This window comes from Nyctereutes procyonoides, unplaced genomic scaffold (genome assembly GCF_905146905.1).
Source record: "Nyctereutes procyonoides isolate TBG_1078 unplaced genomic scaffold, NYPRO_anot_genome, whole genome shotgun sequence".
NCBI classification, from domain to species: domain Eukaryota; kingdom Metazoa; phylum Chordata; class Mammalia; order Carnivora; family Canidae; genus Nyctereutes; species Nyctereutes procyonoides.
The window spans coordinates 25155643-25168506 of NW_026575048.1; the positions used below are offsets into that span (position 1 = coordinate 25155643).

The window sequence follows — 12864 nt, forward strand, 5'->3', positions numbered from 1 at the left end:
GCTCCATGCACCAGGAGCCCGATGTGGGATTCGATCCCGGGTCTCCAGGATCGCGCCCTGGGCCAAAGGCAGGCGCCAAACCGCTGCGCCACCCAGGGATCCCATTTTTTAGACTTTTTAAAACATACAGTGTTATATCAGTTTCAGGTATACAATATATGATTCAAGATTCTACACATTTCTCTGTGCTCATCAAGAAGTATACTCTTAATCTCTTTTATCTATTTCATCCATCATCCCACTGACCTCTTCTCTCTGGCAACCACTAGGTTTGTTCTCTCTATTTAATAGTCTGTTTTTTTTTATCTCTTTTATTCTTTGTTTATTTTGGTTTTTACATCTTACATAAGTAACATATTTATTTATCTTTGTCTGACTTATTTCACTTAGCACTTATACCCTCTAAGTCCATTCGTGTTGTCACAAATGGCAAGGTCTCCTTTTTTTTTTAATTTTTTTTTAAGATTTTGTTTATTTATTCATGACAGACACAGAGTGAGAGAGAGGCAGAGACACAGAGGGAGAAGCAGGCTCCATGACGTGAGACTCAATCCTGGGTCTCCAGGATCACACCCTGGGCTGAAGGCGGCGCTAAACCACTGGGGCTGCCCAAGGTCTCCTTTTTATGACTAATATTCCATTGTGTATGTGTGCATGCATGCGTGTGTGTGTGTGTGTGTATATATGATGTCTTCTTTATCAATTCATCTTTTTTTTTTAAGATTTTATTTATTTATTCATGAGAGGCACAGAGAGAGAGAGAAGCAGAGACACAGGCAGAGGGAGAAGCAGGCTCCATGCAGGGAGCCTGATGTGGGACTCGATCCTGGGTCTCCAGGATCAGGCCCTGGGCTGAAGGCGGCGCTAAACCACTGAGCCACCCGGGCTGCCCTCCATTCATTTTTTGACGGACACTGGGTTGCTTCCATACCTTGGCTATTGTGAATAATGTTGCGATAAACAAAGGGGTGCATTTATCTTTTCAAATTAGTGTTTTTGTTTTCTTTGATAAATACCAAGTAGTGGAATTACTGGATCATGTAGCAATTCTACTTTTAATTTTTTGAGGAACCTCCATACTGTATTCCACAGTGGCTGCACCAATTTGCATTCCCACCAACAATGCAAGAGGGTTCCTTTTTCTCCACATCTCACCAACACTTGTTATTTCTTGGCTTTTTGAATCTAGCCATTCCTAACAGCTGTAAGGTGATTTCTCAATGTAGTTTTGATTTGCATTCTCCTGATTAGTGATGTTAAGCATCTCTCCAACGTGTCTAATGGTCATCTGTATGTCTTCTTTGGAAAAATGTCTACTCAGGTCCTCTGCCCATTTTTATCAGATTGTTTCTTTGGTACTGAGATATAGAGCTTCTTCTTTTTTTTTTTTTTTTTATTGATTGATTCATGAGAGAGACAGAGGTAGAGACACAGGCAGAGGGAAAAGCAGGCTCCATGCAGGGAGCCCAACGTGGGACTCGATCTCGGGTCTCCAGGATCGTGCCCTGGGCTGAGGGCGGCACTGAACTGCTGAGCCCACCCAGGCTGCCCCTAGAGCTTCTTTATATATTTTGGATATTAGCTTATCAGATAGATCATTTGCAAATATCTTCTCTCATTTATCAAATGACTTCGTTTTTTTGATGGTTTCTTTGCTGTACAAAAGCTTTTTATTTTGGTGTAGTCCCAATAGTTAATTTTTGCTTTTATTTCCCTTCCCTAAAGACATACCTAGAAAAATGAAAAATGTTTCTACTGCCGAAGCAATCTCTATCAAAATACCAATGGTATTCTCCATAGAGCTAGAACAAATAGTACTAAAATGTGTATGGAACCACAAAAGGCCCCAAAGAGCCAAAGCAATCTTGAGAAAGAGGAGCAAAGTTGAAGGTATTATAATCCCAGATTTCAAGACATACCACAAAGTTGTAGTAATTAAAAGAGTATGGTATTGGCACAAAAACAGATCAATGGAATAGAATAGAGGGCCTAGAAATAAACCCACACCTATATGGTCAATTAATCTATGACAAAGGAGCCAAGGATTTACAACAGGGAAGAGACAGTCTCTTCAACAAATGGTACTGAGAAAACTGGACAGATATATGAAGAAGAATGAAACTGGACCACTTTCTCATACCACGTACAAAAATAAATTCCAAATGGATTGAAGACATAACTTGAGACCTAAAACCATAAAACTCCTAGAAGAAAATAACTCACTTCTTCTGTGTCTTTAGTAATAAGAGAATTGATGCGGCCTTCTGGGTATTGTTCCTTTCATTTTCTCTCCCTATTACTCTTCCCTTTCATCTTTTGGTTTCAGAATTAGATTTGATTCTCTTATCACTTATGGACTGACTTTTGTTTCCTGACCTCATTTTTCTTTCTTGACTCATTCAAGTTACATGAGTTTAGACACATTTCCCTGGTTACTTACTTATTAGTGGGTGGACAGTGATATGCCGGTAAATATTTAACAACTGTCTCTGCAAAATATATATATATATATATACATGTGTACATAAACTTATTATAAACTTTACTGAGAGAAAAAGATACGCCTGGGTTGCTCAGCAGCTGGGTGTCTGCCTTTGCCTTTCGGCGTGATCCCGGGTTCCAGGATCAAGTCCCACATCAGGCTCATTGCAGAGAGCCTGCTTCTCCCTCTGCCTGTGTCTGCCTATCTCTGTGTCTCTCATGAATAAATAAATAAAATCTTAAAAAAAAAAAAACAGGTATCATATAATTTACAAATAATGAAAAATACATAATTCTCTTTATTGAAAATTCCACATAGTCAATTGATTGCCACAGAATGCTTTCACTGATTTTTGCTGAATTCTTATATCCATAGCCAAGTAATGGTTGCAACTGACAAGGGTAGAACAATGAAGACACATGTCTGACCTGTGTGAGTTCTCTACTGATTAGCTAAGTTTGAAATATTATAAGAAATATTTCCTTTCATACTTTCTTACACTTTTTTTATAAAGTATAAGGCTACAGACACAACATAATCTTTTTTTTTTAAGATTTTATTTATTTATTCATGAGAGACACAGAGAGGCAGAGACACAGGCAGAGGGAGAAAGCGGGCTCCATGTAGGGAGCCTGACGCGGAACTCGATCCAGGGACCCTAGGATCATGCCCTGGGCGGAAGGCAGGTGCTAAACTGCTGAGCCACCCAGGGATCCCCTAGACACAACATAATCTTTAAGTTTAATCTGCATTATTAACATTTTCCCCCATTTCTTAAGTATAGACAATCAACAAACGTAAATCAAGCCCTGATTGTAGAAATTTGCTAATTAATGTGGAGTAATTCATTCTTGCCATAACTGATTTCAGGATGCACACTAAACTGAAAAGACAAAACACAGACTGGGAGAAAATACTCATAAAGCATACACCTGATATAAGTTTATATCTGAATATGTAAAAAAAAATTTCAAAACAAACCCAATATTTAAAATAGGTAACCATTTTGCAAGACAAAGAGTTCTGAAGATTGGCTGCAAAATAACATGAATGTGCTTAATGCTACTAAGGTATAAGATGGGGGACACCTGGGTGGCTCAGTCAGTTGAGCATCCAACTCTTGATCTCAGGGTCCTGGGATTGAGCCCCAAGTCAGGCTCTGCACTCAGTGGCAAGTCTGTTTGAGGATTCTCTCTGTGTCTCTCCTCCTGCCCCTCACCCCACTTCTGTGCAATTATGCACATGCTTCCTCAAAAAAAAATAAATCTTAAAAAAAAAAGTAAAAGTACTTAAGATGTTAAGTTTTGTTATGTATATTTTACCACAATTTTTTTAAATAGGGAAAGATATGAATAAATACTTCAACACAGAATATACTAGGATGGCAAATAAGCACATAAAAGAATGCTCAATATAGTTTAGTCACTTGGGAAAGGCAAATTAAAACTACAAAAAACTACCACTAAACACCCAATAGAATAGCTAAAATTAAAAAGAGTGACCATACCAAGTATGTTAAGGACATAGAACCGAAACTCAAGCTATGCATGCTTGTGGGAATGTAAAATGTTACAATCACTTTTGAAAAGAGTTTGGCAATTTCTAAAAAAGTTAAATATACTCCTACCATATGACCCAGCTTTCCATTCCTAAGAAAAATGAAAGCATTATAACTACAAAGATTTGTACATAAATGTTCATCCCAGCTTTATTTGCAACAGTCAAAAACTGGAAACAACCAAATATCCCTCAAAAGATAAATGGATAAACAAACTGAGGTTAATGGATAAACAAACTGAGTTAGGGGGGTCTGGGTGGCTGTTGGTTAAGCATCTGCCTTTGGCTCAGGTCATAATCCCCAGGGTCCTGGGATCCAGCACCACATCCAGTCCTTGCCCAAAGGGGAGTCTGCTTCTGCCTCTTCCTCTGCCTCCCACACCTACTTGTTTTCTCTTTCTATCTCTCAAATAAAGAAAAAAAAAAATCTTAAAAAAAAAAAAAAAACACTGAAATATAAAAAGTCTTTCAACAAACCTGGGTGGCTCAGTGGTTGAGCACCTGCCTTTGGCTCAGGTCATGATCCCAGGGATCAAGACCCCCATCAGGGTCTCTGCGGGAGCCTGCCTCTCCCCCTGCCTACGTCTCTTCCTCTCTCTCTCTCTCATGAATAAATAGAATTTTTTTAAAAAACTGAGGTATGGTCATATAATGGAATACTCTTCAGCAACAGAAAGGAATGAACTATTGATAAAAATAATTATGTTAAAAAAGATGGCAAAAAAGAAAGAAATATGCTAAGAAGCCAGACAAAAAAAGTTCATACCATATAAGTCTACTAAAAAATAAAATTAACTTGTAGCCAACAGAGAGGAAGTCAATGGATGTGGGTGGAAAGAAGAGGCAGAGAGGTGCAGAGGGAGAATTACAAAAGGGCACAAGGAACGTTGAAGATGATGAGTATGTTCATTACCTTAATTGTGACAGTTTCACAGGTGTGTATATATATTTCAAATGCATCCAAATGTACACTTTAAATAAATATATGCAGCCATATGTTAATCTTACTACAATAAAGCTCTTTTTTAAAAGGATCACCATTTGATCTAACCTAAGCTATGAATGGAGAAAAAGAGATTCACTTAAGTCAATCACAACAATATGGGATAGCAGTATGCTTAATCAAGAGGTAAGGAATACGGAATCCACACTGAGCATAGTGAAACCACTGAAGGCTTTGTTGGTTGGATTAGGGGTAGTCACTCTATCCATAAATCCAGCAAGAGAGCCTATCAAGTTGCTTCAGTATAGCACTATTCTCACAACACAGTTCTAATCTTAGCCAGAAGAAATGTTAAGTTGTTCTATAGCTCAGGCACATTCAGTTTTGCTGATTAATATTCTGGCCTAACCAGGGGCTCAAATTTTTTTCCAGTTATGGCCCCAGTCTTCCAGTGCCCAACACCCCAAGACTGACTATTTCAGATTCCTAATAGCTGCTCCTGATCATAACATTACTGGCTCCCTCTTGTCAAATTCATAAATATGCTATCTTGTCCAGCCATGTGGGCCTTAAAAACCACTTGATCCATCAAGATCTAACCTGGTCTGTCTCAAACCTGCAGAACAATATGTCATGTTTTCAATAACTGCTTTGCTCTCAGCTGTCACTATCCCTTCCCGTCCCAACCCTTGTCGTTTAAGTTGGTCCTTCCATCTTAGATCTGCTTCTCAGGCTTAACTCCTATTTGCCATTCTTGAATTTAAAGGCTCTGATCCCCAGTCCACACTCTGATCTCTCAGTCTTTGTCTCAATCAGTCCAATCCTGTGCCTACCTAAGCACAGTTCTTAAAAGCCATAAAGTCATCTTAGAAACACTGGATTATTGAAGTAGAATAGAAATACTAAGAGTAGAGAGGTAAAGGCACAAAGGAAGAGCATAAAGGTTGAAGGAAGAACATGAGCAAATGTCCAAGTACATGATGTAGGTGAGAAAATATGAGACTGGCCTGAGTGAAATAAGTAGTGTTACGCCACAGTCAGACTTGATAAAACAAGTAACTAAAAAACTCCTGTATATTCTGGAGCAAGGTAGTGACAATACAAAACTGTTATTAGTCTAGTACTGAAAAACATGAGATCAGAGATCAGAGGCAGGAGTTGTTAAGTGGTGCTGTGGCCTGAGGTAGTAAAAGTCATGGTCTAGAAAGGTCCCAGTGCCAGCAGGAAATGAGACATGAATGTTCTACAGTCTAAAAAAAAACCTGACATATCTTAGTGACCAAGTAGGTACAGAGGGACAAGGAAGAGGAGAGGGTAGAGGGCAATTATGATAATGGTAATAACTAACATTTACTGAAAGCTTACTCTGTGTCCCTCATCCACATTATTCAAATTAGTAGCTCATTTAGTCCTCACACCAACCTTACAAGATAGGAATTATTGTTTTTCTTTTATAGATGAAGAAACAAAAGCAGAAAGGTTAAGAAACTTCCTCAAGGTCACACAAATATTGACTACACCAGGACTTCAAGGTCGGCAGTAGAGTTCCAGAACCCATTCTTAACCTCTATCTATTTTAAGGAACAAGGAAAGGTTTCCGTGGGGTAGGAAAATCAACAACCTTATAACTAGAAGAATACCATATATCCTATAGGACTGTAGGGAAAGTGGGTGCTTTTGAAAACATTATTAGGGATTCCTGGGTGGCTCAGTGGTTTGGCGCCTGCCTTCAGCCCAGGGCATGATCCTGGAGTCCCGGGATTGAGTCCCACATCAGGCTCCCTGCATGGAGCCTGCTTCTCCCTCTGCCTGTGTTTTTGCCTCTCTTTCTGTGTCTCTCATGAATAAATAAGTAAAATCTTAAAAAAAAGGAAGTATTTAAAATTAAAAAAAAAAGAAAAGATAAAAAAAAAGAAAACATGATTAACTAAGGTAAATATGTTTTATAATAGAACTCAGATTTCATGGTTTCAGTCCTTTCTGAAGTTGAGGACTTAAAAGCCTGCTTGAAACAAAGACAGAATGGTTGCAAAAAAGGGAGAGAGAGTTTTAATCTTAATAGAGAATATATTGCAGAGTATATTTTTAAAAATCATTAAGTGTACCATCCCTCTTAGCCCACATAATGAGAAACTCTACTTCATGAAAGGACTATGATTATAGCCAAAGAAAAGAATTTCTAGGGACACCTGGGTGGTTTAGTGGTTGAGCGCCTACTTTTGACCCAGGGCATGATCCTGGAGTCCCGGGATCGAGTCCCACATTGGGCTCCCTGCATGAAGCCTGCTTCTCTCTCTGCGTCTCTTATGAATAAATAAGTAAAATCTCTTTAAAAAAAAATTTCTATACTTTCCTTTATCCTGGCCCAGATACATGGTAATGAAGAGAGTCATGGTAATAACCATCAAATCTCAGCACTAATCCTCTGCTCCTAGACCCTTTTCTTGCTAATAAGAATCTTTCTACATATTTGTGGAAACAATGTTTCATTAAGAGATCACTCATAATAAAGTGAGTGTTCACTATGGGAACATCTAAGGTTTTTTTTTTTCTTTGTGCATAATAATAAGAGCATTGAAAATGTGAGCTCTACAGATACCTGAATACACATCATAAAAGTGTATCCTAATCAGTCTTTCACAAGCTCTTATAACCTTAAATTCTTTTTTTTTTTTTTTTTTATTTATGATAGTCACACAGAGAAAGAGAGAGAGAGGCAGAGACACAGGCAGAAGCAGGCTCCATGCACCGGGAGCCCGACGTGGGACTCGATCCCGGGTCTCCAGGATCGCGCCCTGGGCCAAAGGCAGGCGCCAAACCGCTGCGCCATCCAGGGATCCCAAGCTCTTATAACCTTAATGCAAAGTCATCCCTGAGAGTTTTTCCAGGTCACTCTGGTTCCCAATGTAACCTCAATGAAGGCAAATTCAAAATTATACTTTAATGCCTATCATTTCTCATTAGTCTAAAACCATGCCTTTAAAAACTGATCCTTCCTGTAACAAAATATTTTGCTTTTCCCTTTACTCTTACACAGCAGACCCTTTATATCACCAAGTCTAGCTCCTAACCTTCCTAATTTCTGTGCCCTATACAGAGCTGCAATCAAATGAGGATACAAAGCCACTGTCCATGGTCACTCACTAGTTAAATGACAGTTCCCACAGCAACCTTGCAGTGTGGGTATAATTTAAATAATTTAAATTCCTATGTCAGGAAGATTACCAATTACTACATGACATGGACTTTCACTTGTTCATTCTGAGACCTTCAAGGTTATAGGTGAATTGCATAAAGTGTGAATGCCAAGAGTCTACAAACATTCTCTGAGAGGCTTTTCATCAAAGAGGATATAGAGAACAATTTAAAACACACACACACAGAGACACACACACACCCCACACACACTTGGATTCAACAAAATCAGATTCTCATAGTCCTAGTTCTACTTAATAGTGGCAAAAATGCAAAATAAAAAGATTGGACTAAATGAAATGAGAAGATGGGACCAGATGAAAGAGTAAGAAAAGTCTTTAAGATCTACTTACAGTAAACTATGATCTAGAAAGCTAGAAACTAAACTTAAAAACACTTGTTAGTATCTGGAATCCACCTGAACAACTGGCTCAAGCAGCCTCCAAAAGCAGCAGCCTCACAATGACACTCTCCATTTAGTTTCACTGGACCTCATCTTTCATTCTCTTATTTCCATAGGCATTCCTCAAGGGCCCTCAAGATTCCTGCTTCATTAAAAGAATATTAGATAATTGTATCTTCAAAAATGTCCAGGTTAGAAAGTAATTATTCAGACTACTTTATTTTTACAACATGTTTAGAATCTCACAAATATTAAGCAAACAGTATTATAAACTAAGGAAAGTTATTAAAGTTATTCAAGTCAAATAAGAATACACTAACCATAATGTTGCATATCCAGATTGTTTTACTGCTGGAATATACAGGACCTGAAATACTGCCATGAATAACCTACTGCTTAAAATAAACAAGGACTAGAAATAAACAAGTTGCAGGAACTTAAATTAACTATATTTATTTAGATTCACTGTGTCACCACACTGGTAGAGCTCAACAGGTATATTTCACTATATGTAAACTGGTCTTCTATATAAATGTTTCCTGGCTTTTAAGTTTTCAAAACTTAACTAAGTTTTTATATTAAAAATAATACATGCACACAGTATAAAAAAGTCAAACCATAAAGAAGGGTATACAATGAAAAGTGAAAGTATCCTTTACTCCATACTACTACTATTAGGTTCACTACTAACAAATCAAACTCTGGTTTAAATGTATGAGGCAGGTTTCAATAACCATAGTATCTGCTTTACTCTAAGTAAGCCCCCTTCCAATTATCTGATTGTATTTTTATATTCAATAAGAGGTTTCTTAAGTGATGCATACTGAACATATAGTTCCATTCCAAGGGTTGCTAAGTTAATCCTACATAGTGCAAGATAACAATTTTGGCATTAAGGTGTCTGGCAGTCATAGTAGGAAGGCTTTTGGAACCCTAGTTCATGAGATCATTTCAATATATCTCTGGGCAACATACTGTTTCCTACACCTCAAGACAGTAAGGTTGTCCTAAATTCAACCAAAGGGCATTTTTAAATCAAATTAAATCCTTTTGAATTTAATTCAAAGATGCCTATATGCCATACAGATTAGAATCATTAAGATTGATCATTAGTTGGTTTATGGGCCAATATTTATTCTCTAACAACATTATTCTATTTACTATATACATCAATATACAAACAAGCAATCTGTTTAAGCAGTTTTAAAAGTATGCTATCTAGGTTCTGAATTACTTGTTTCTTAAGGCTCCCCTTACATGATTTATGCCTAAGAAGGCAAAAAAATCTAAGAAAAGCTGGTCCTAGAGAGCTAAATTTTATAAAAGTTAAAGAATGTTTTTTAGGAGAACCTCACTGGCTCACAATAGAGCATGCAACTCTTGATCTCAGGATTGTGAGTTCAAGCCCCATGTTGGGGGTAGAGATTACTTAATATCTTAAAAGTTTAATAGATTTGATTTGAATTAAAAGTAGGAATCTTAAATTTTCTAATTACTAGATAAGCATGTTCTAACAAAGACCCTTTTGTGCCTATAGAACAATAAAATGTTAGTTGTTGCTTTTCTACCTAAAAAAACCCCAAAACTCTAGAAAGGAAAATAATTACTTCTGGACACTATATACTAAGATTAATTTGACTATAATTTAAAGTCTTCATATGTTAACAAAATGGAGATTGTATTACATATGCATAAACATAATTACAAAGTCATTATAGAACAGAAACACACAGACCAAAGCCAAAACTATTTACAAATACTCATTTTAAAACCTAAGGTAGGGCAGCCTGGGTGGCTCAGCGGTTTAGCGCTGCCTTCAGTCCAGGGAATGATCCTGGAGACTCGGGATCGAGTCCCACGTCGGGCTCCCTACATGGAGCTTGTTTCTTCCTCTGCCTGTCTCTGCCTCTCTCTGTGTGTCTCTCATGAATAAATAAATAAAAATCATTAAAAAAAAAAAAAAGGAGGGATCCCTGGGTGGCGCAGCGGTTTGGCGCCTGCCTTTGGCCCAGGGCGCGATCCTGGAGACCCGGGATCGAATCCCACGTCGGACTCCCGGTGCATGGAGCCTGCTTCTCCCTCTGCCTGTGTCTCTGCCTCTCTCTCTCTCTGTGACCATCATAAATAAAAATAAATAAACTTTAAAAAAATAAAAATAAAAAATAAAAATAAAAGGAGTTATTTCAAAAATAAATAAAACCCAAGGTAACTTGGAAATCTTTTACAAATCCATATACTTGTGACTTAGACTCAAACATTTCATTTCCCAGGCTACTGCCAATTTCAACCCAAAAGCTAAATATAAAAAGGAAATAAATCTAGCTACATTTTCATGAATAACTAAACTTGACTTTATAGATTGTTTTAGCACAGTTCCTACATTTGAAACAAGTTTTAACTAGGAAGGTAGCATGCAATAGTCAAATACCAGCAAAGTGATGAGAATGACATAGAACCTATGTCACAAGTCACTATAAAGATGTGATTGACTATTAATCCATTGTTTCTTTTTTTTATCCATTGTTTCTCAGCCAATCAAGGATTACACAAACTTCCCTCCCTTATCCATGAATCAAGGAGAGAGCTCTTGCTGCCTATTTCATCCACGACTCTTCTCCTTGTACATGCCACTCCAGCTACCCCATCCTCCTCACTTTTCCTCAAATACACTAAGCATATCCTGCTGCAAAGCCTTTGTACTTGCAGTTCCTCAACTTGAAAACCTCCTCCCTCAATAGCCGCATAATCTCTCTCTTGAATTATTTAGGCTCAAATGTTACCTTATCAGGGAGATCTTTTCTTACTATCCTACATAAACTAGCACGTCCCTACCCATACTGTCAGTCTCAATCTTCTTATCAGCTTTATTATTCTTAGCATCCATTAGCACCTGATACAATATACAGGCATGCCTTGTTTTATTGTCCTTTTCTGTATTGTGCTTCACAGATACTGCTTTAAAAAAAAAAAAAACAAATTGTGAAGGCTTGTGGTAACCTCAAATCAGACAAGTCCACTGGTGCCAATTTTCCAACATTTGCTCACTTCATGTCTCTGTGTCACATTTTAGTAATTCCTGCAATATTCCAAACATTTTGTATTATTAAGGCCATCTGTGATCAGTGATTATAACTTACTGAATGGTTAACATTTTTTAGCAATAAGTATTTTCTAATTAAGATAATACACTGTTTTCATACAATAATGCTATTGTACACTTAATAGAATACATTACAGTGTAAACATAACTTTATCCACCAGGAAACAAATTCATTTGGCTTTTTTTATTGTAATACTCGTTTAATTGCAGTCGTCTGGAACCAAACCCACAATATCTTTGATGTATGCCTGTAATTATTTGTTTACTGTTTGTTTTCCCAAGTACTAAAATGTAAGCACCAAAAAAGTAGCAATTTTAGTTTATTCAAAATGCAGCATTAGGGAGCAGTCCAAGATGGCAGCAAAGGATGATCCTGAACTCACCTCCCATGAACACACCAAATCTACTGCTACATAAGGTATGGTTCCCTCTGCAAAAGACCTGAAAACTAGCTGAATACCTCCTTTGCATGATAGAAGTGTCACATCAAGATGGGAAGAGAAGGCAGGATGCAGCCTTGTCAGAACCCCATCCCTGGCACTGGGACCCACAATCAGGAGGCATCTCACAAACCCAGAGTTTCTTCCTGAGGAAGGAAGGGTTCACAACCCACATCAGGTACACCAATTCCTGAGAAGTGTAACAGAGAGATGAATCCCCAAAACAACCAGGAAATCCAAAGCTATAGGAAACTGAGATACTTCTCCTAAAGGGCTCACATGCAGACTCATGTCACCCTGGAAACCAGCACAAAAGCAGCGATTTGAAAAGTGCCTAGACTAAATGTGAAGGATACTGACTAATCTTAGAACATCAGAGAGACAGGGACCTGTTGCAACTCTCTCCAGGGACAGAGGCACCCATGGGGCAACCTAGCCCTGTGCTCTCCTGCGGCCCTGTAAAAGCTGTGTCTGCACCAACCACGCGCTCTCCTGTGGCCCTGCTAAAGCTGGCAGGCACATGCAAGTCTACACAGAGGACACTCCTTGATCAGCCGCTCTGGTGGCCAGGGGAGCTTGTGTTCCTGGGTCCAATAGGGCTGCAACAATTGAAGAGACAGTTCTTGGCAAGCTATCACCTCCAGGGCATCACAGAGACAGCACTTTGAAACACATCCCTAGTCTTTCTGTGAAACAAGCCTATTTACTTGTCCCAGAGCTTCAGCCTGAGGGGCAGACTTCACA

The 12864-nt window shown here is 38.3% G+C and overlaps 1 protein-coding gene across 2 annotated transcripts in view; it reads right to left on the minus strand.

Moving 5' to 3' along the window:
* The window catches only part of MEMO1 (mediator of cell motility 1), a 129881-nt gene that overhangs the window by 57470 nt on the left and 59547 nt on the right, over positions 1-12864 (minus strand). The gene's annotated exons all lie outside the window — the stretch shown is intronic.